Here is a 6854-nt window from a genome sequence, read left to right as displayed (position 1 = left end):
TTTCGTATTTAAAGCTCGCCCAATCTGTAGTGCTATTTGTTAAACTGGGCCTAAATAATGTTTTAGTTATTTTTTCACTTAGTTTTAATATGACAGCAGAGTGATCCGAATTAAAATCATAGTTATCTTCAAGGCTTAGAAAGTTTTCTGATTTTTTTTTTTTGTTATAAAACAGTCAATAACATCAGGAATCTTGTTAGTGTCAGTATGCCAATAAGTAGGAGTGCCAGTGGAATGATTGCAACAACCTATCTCTTGAATAGCTTTTCTTAGCTCTCTTCCTCTAGTTGAGATGATTCTAGAACCCCAATCTGTATGTTTGTCATTATAGTCACCTCCTATTAGATATCTGTATCCATGCTTGTACAGGAGATCTTTAAAAGTATTTTTCTTTATGCTGCGATTTCGTGGACAGCATACAGCACCAACACTAAAGTCCTTTCTAGTCGGTTTAATTTTTATCGAAATAATCCGTTTCAGCCGTTTCTATCTTGAATTTTTCATTATGTTCTATACTTTCTTTTATTAGTATTGCACTACCTCCTCTTGGCTGATTGCTGGGATATACCGCTTTATAGCAATCATAGCCTTTTATTTTAAGGCTCGCATAATATGTCAAATGAACCTCCGACAGCAAACAAATATCTATATTTCTCGTTTTGAAAAGACCTCCAATTCTTGTTTCTTATTAAGAACACCATTAGAATTCCAACTTACTATACGTACCTCATTTACGTAAATCTTTTCTTAATTTCTTGGGTGTCCCCGTATACACTTCAGTGTATGCATTTTCTACTTTTAATGATCTTTTAGAGATCTCGTCAATTCTAATCAACATACTCTGCATCATTTGCATAATGTCTGCGTCAATTCTTTTTATTTGTAGGGTTTTGTTCTCAGGTTCCTTAATTTTCCTGTTTTATGGGGTTTTGCTTTGAAGCGCCTGTGAATACGATACCCCCTTTAACACCTTGCTTTGTTTGGTTTTATTCTTTTTCAATCTTTTTTTTTGCAATTCTTTTGCAACCAAATAACCTCGAAAGCTAGCAGGGTGTGCCTCATTGCAGTTCGCACATTTGGGCTGGAAATGATCCCTCTTGTTGCACTCTGCTGTCATATGATTACCAGCATATTTTATACATCTAGCCCTTCTTTGGCAAAACTTTTGTGTGTCCAAATCTCTGGCATCTCTTGCATTGCGGAATGGATTTGATGCTTCTAAGCTTCAATTTATACTCTCATGTGCTGTAAGTATTCTATTTTATAGATCTTGGTTATCTCTTCCGAATGGTCAAAAGACAACATAAAGAGCGGAAGTTTTACTCAAATATATTTTCCATTTTCTTTCTTCGTTTTGATTTTATTTACAACATCTAGATATTTAAAGACTTTGCTAATAAGCTCTTTTTTTATATCCTCTGGCTCACACGATGGATGGAGATTTCTAGCCATAACTTTAACTGGTCTCGTCAGTTTATTCTCATACGTGTGCCACTCCAGTCTAGCCTTATTTATAGCTTTTGTTAGTAATCTGTATTCATTTTCATTTTCCACATTTATTTTTAATTGGGCATTATTCATCATATTGACCCTAACGTTTATTCTTTCTTCTGTAAAGTTCTAATGTTGCTCAATATAACCGGAGGAGGCTTGTGCTTTTTTAGATTTTCAGCCTTCATTTTAGGGCTGGTTTCATTATTTTTTTTAACTATCCTCTCTGAATTTATTTCAGGAGACTTTTCCATTTTTCGTTTCTTTGCATTATTCTGTTTTAGGATCCAGTCAGTTTCTTTTGCCAGTTCTTCCTCGTCGGTTTCATATACTATAACTTCCGCATCTTCGTTTTTCTTTTCTGTTGATGCAGATTTCATTTGATTTTTCAAATCTACATTCCCTGCCTGTAATTTGCAGATCTCGTTTTGCAGCACCTTACAAAGAATCTCTAACTCGGTTATTCTTGAGTCCTGAGTATCCAATTTACTCTCCTGTATAAGATGCCTTTTCTAATTACCCTCTTAGGTTTTAATTTTTTTGTCTTCCGCAAACATATCAGACTTTTTCTCAGAGTCATCATCCTTAACTATGTCCTTTTTCTCTGCAATCACCAATGTGGGTGATCGCATGACCTCCGGTCTTCATCTAAATGGGTCCATCAACGCCGATCTACTATGCAATAAGTGCAAGGCAGCACATATAATTTATGACGTCTCCCAGGGATCAGTCGCAGACCAGAGAGCCGCTCATTGTGAGTCCGTCGCGTCCGGATTTCCATTTGGATTTTAGTGAACTCTTACCACAAGCATACCTTACTGCGGATATTTCGTGGCCCAATCCGCCGGGCGGATATTTGTTACAATAATTTGGAAAACTGCAAAAGTTTTAAGTACATATGTACAAACATAAGCATATGTATATTTTTTTAGAGCTTACTATATGAATTGAATAATATTCAAAACTATGGTTAAATATATATTTATCTAAGCTTATTTCGATTTTTCGAATTAAAAATATTTTTATAATATGAGGAAACTATAAACAAAATTTTTAACTTAGTACTCGATAAGCACAAAAAAGAAGTGTCTTTGTTACACAAAAATTTTTATAGAAATTCTTAAAATAAGGCTGCTTTGGGACTAAAACGTTCCAATGTCAGGACCCTACTTGCAACATCCTATCTAATGCCTTTTGTCCCAAATTTCTAGTACTCCTAGAAATACCAACACTTTTTGACGCCACAGAAAAATCTATATATATAAAACAAGTCGTGTATGCTTGTATTGCAAGCCTTGCAAGTATTATTCCTGTAGTCTGTCGTTTTGAAATTGTGTTCCATTCTTTGTCTGAGATATTTTAAGTTTACTGTTTTTCTTCAAAAACACTAATAAATAATAAGACAAAACTTAAAATAAGAAAAGTTCTTAAAAATTCTTACAAAGAAGTACATAATTAAACAAATAATTATTATTCCTTTGAGGTCTTATATCTTTTGAGCAATTTATTTTAGAACTTCGCTTTGAGTTATGTCTCATAAAATTGTAAAGTGCCTTTGGCAATAACAAATTTAAGCGAAGAATTACTGTATATGCATAAAATAATTGGCTACTAAAATCCATGCACGTATATATTTGGATTTTATAATACACGCGAATAAAACGCGTGAATGTATAATTAGTTAATACTAATACTATATAGAGTAATGCGTATAGCATACGATTTTTATACAAAAAGTCTCAGGTTCAAACCCTGAAAAACACAACCTTTCAGATGAACTTTTTCTTAATTGATAATTTTATTTTTTTTGCTCTTGTTTAAAATTAACTTAAAAACGCTTTACCCTTACCAATCAATATCAGCCATTTTGCGTTCTAAATATTTTTTGAGAATACACTATTTGTTAAAAGGTTAATTGAATAGAATAACATTTTCTTAATAAATTTTGTCCTAAAAATATATTGTGAAGAAATTTAATGTACACTTATGTTTTGCTTACTATTACATTTTGCAGCAGATCGCGAAAAGAGTACATTACTGCGTACCTACACACTTATTGTAAAACAATGAAGATTTCATTAACTCTTTACAATTTTCTTGGGGTAGTGTTCACTTCTTGTTATAACTCACACTTTCAAAACACGATTTATATAGAATACTTACACTACCAAAAGTAAACAAAACTTACTTCTACAGGATGTAGTAACATTTTGTAAAAAGCGGATGGTGTGTGGAATTAATGCTTTTTCTGGGACCCTAAAGGCAAAACCCTATCTAATGCCTTTTGTCCCATGCCTCTAGTCCTTCTAGAAGTACCCGTACTTTTTGATTCTTCAGATTTTGAGATACTTTTTATTTTAAATTTTTTGTTAGCGGTGGACGAACTCGATCCTGGGTCTTTACAGTCCTGAGGCTTATCGTTATGATTAAATGCTTTCAAAAATTTAAGAATATGTGTAATACATCGTAAATATTTATATCGGAATAGTTTCTAGACCAGTCAATTTTAGAAAATGGTCAAAGAAGTGCTTTATATTTTTTTAGAAGAGAAGAGCTTCTTCAGCGCTTCGTGTTGCTGTGCTCGACATATATTTATATTGCTTGGAAGTGTTTCCTGAGTAGTTTTTAGGTAACATAAAAAAGCGCTTTCTTCATATTTGTAAAGACCTTCTTCCAAGAACAAGAAAAAAAGCCCTTCGTTTTCGTCTTTAAAAAAAGTATTTCTTGCTCAATTTCCTCAAGGGATTTTATATTTCTTTTGTTACCCTTATATATATTTGAATTTGGATTTACGCATGCGCTTTTGCTTGATGTTTTCAAACTTCATTGACTACGCCTGACTCCTTCTATATTTTTCCCCCTTATGTAAATATCTGATAATAACACCAGTACTATTAACTGCCATAATATAAATTTCCAACCTACTTTTATTTCGACTTACTATCAAAATGGTAGGGGCTTACATACCAAAACCTCTGGAAGTTTTTGTAAATTTAGTTGTCCTCGATTGTGATATTTTATTTTAACTGAGAACGGGCTTTGCCATACGATTAATTTTCTTGAATTATTTGGGAGCAGTTATTCTGTTTATAGAAGGGACAGATATGGTGCTATCTCAAGTGATTCTGTTGGGCGAACATTGATCGGAAAAGACGGAGGTGTTCTGGTCTCGGTTAAAAATAGTTTTTAACAGATAAAAAATTAATGTATTTAATTATAATAATTAAACTTAACTGCACTTAATTACTATTTTTGAACATATTTATAGCAAATAAGTGATAATTTAGCAAATATTACAATTATAAAGTTAAAAATACTTGTTAGGCGTTTATTGTGGGAATTATAAAAATAAAGTTTTCATAGGTAAATTACTATATAATATTCCTACAAATATTATATAAAAATTATGCTGACCTCAGCGTCTGACGTGATGCGCGTGTATCATAGTGTCTTAACTCTTCCCTCCGTTAAGATAAGCGTCCACGTGGATCAAAAGCTTAATCTTACTGGTTGGATTTTGATTTCAATTCTCCTAGCTCTGAGCTCGAAAAGTCAGATCTTTTTTCGAAGGACTGTTAAATTTTTTCCGGTTTTAGTATATGTGGGTAGCTGCTGCTAGTAATATGGCAATGATGATTAAGGTGCATGTTATGCTAACTGCTGAAGTTGTAGTGAGCTCGCTTAGTTGTTTGACATTACCCAAGTGCAAATTTTTCACATAATCTAGGTCGAGTTTCATTTTTCCTGGAAAAATTCTTACCGTTAAGTACACAGTTACCGTTAAGGTTTATGGTGTGTTGCTAGCTTTGACATTGTTGTGTTGTTTAATAAAATTATTGAAAAATATTGTATTTTATTGATTACTTCGACTGATTCTCTTTTGTTGAACTCGTACTCACAGGTATTGTTGCTCTTTCTTAGAATTCTGGTGATACAGTAGTCACCATGTAATTCTTCTTTTTGATCCCTTTTGCAGATAAAGTTGTTTTTATACGTGTTACATTCGTTGCTTATGTCAAAAATTTGTTTGAGATTCGTTAATGGACTCTTGTATGTTAGAGAAACTGCTTATTATTTTTAGTGGTGGCTCTGATTTTAATATAGTTATATTGGAAACCACTGGTTTTTAATTGTTATAATATGTAGAGTAGAGTCATCTTTTTGATTACTATTGTTGGTGTAGCGTACTCAATTGCATCAATAACATTGAAATACAGTAATGTTTGCATTTCAGAAATTAATTGGTTGATTTCCTCTTTATTTAATAAATTGGTGTTCACTATTTTTCCCTTGACTCATTGGGCTGCTCTTACGATTTCTTTTAGTTTTTCCTCGATCGTATTAATTTGGTTGAAAAGAGTTTGGTAATTAACTTCTTTCGAATTTTCATCGAACCTTTGACTAATTCTATTATATTCCATCAGCTTTGTTGTATTTGTTAGAACTTAATTGATATGATATTGCTCATTATCATTTCTGATCAAATTTTTATGGCTTCTAAGTATTTTATCCAAATCAGTTGCATCCGGGTTACCTGCTAACCATTTTCAGTCGCTGCCAATCCAATTTATTGATCGCTTTTTTATAGCGGAGTGTTCCGTCAGATCTTTAATTGAATATTCGGTTTGTTGAGTTTGGAAGGTTAATTGCGTTTTGGTAAACTTGCTGGAAGTTAACTGATTTGCTTCCACTTTTGATCTTTGTATTATGTCTTTGTAATTGTTGAGGTCGATGGTGTAAACTAATTTTAGATTTCCATTTAATATTCGTCCCACGCCTTCCTTTATAGTCGTGATGGGTGACTTAAACTCGTCTATTTGAAAAGCAGTTGATGCCCTTAATAATAGGCTGAAAAGAAGAAAATGTTTTGTTAGTTGGGAGAATTCTTCATGTGTATTTCTCACATAATTATTTCTAGCTATTATTTCTTTTTTTCTAGCTATTATTTCTTTTTTTTCAGCTATTATTTCTTTAGGCTTGTTCTTGCTCTTTATTTGTTTATCGACAACGAAAATAGCTTTTCCAGGCTCATATGATTTAGGTTGTTTCCTTTTGTTCTTTTCTCATTTATTTTGTCTTTTTGGCTTCTACGAATTCTTTCGGCAAGATCTTCATAAACAGTGAATTCTGTTGTTGTAGCGATCGACAGCAATGTTAATTATTTCTTTAAATAGTAAATTTCGATGTTCCTGTTGTAGGCATCTGGATATTTTCTCTATTGTTGAGTGCACTCGCACTACAGCAGCATACGTTCAAGTGAGGTATACCTCGATTCCCAATGTTCTCAAACAATTGACTATGACAGGGCTTGAAAAGCTAGGTTCTCTATCCATTAGAGGTACTGTCTAGTAATGTACAATTTT

Source organism: Condylostylus longicornis, unplaced genomic scaffold (genome assembly GCF_029603195.1).
Source record: "Condylostylus longicornis isolate FDR11 unplaced genomic scaffold, ASM2960319v2 ptg000125l, whole genome shotgun sequence".
In the NCBI taxonomy this organism is placed as follows: Eukaryota; Metazoa; Arthropoda; class Insecta; order Diptera; family Dolichopodidae; genus Condylostylus; species Condylostylus longicornis.
This window is presented reverse-complemented; position numbering follows the sequence as displayed.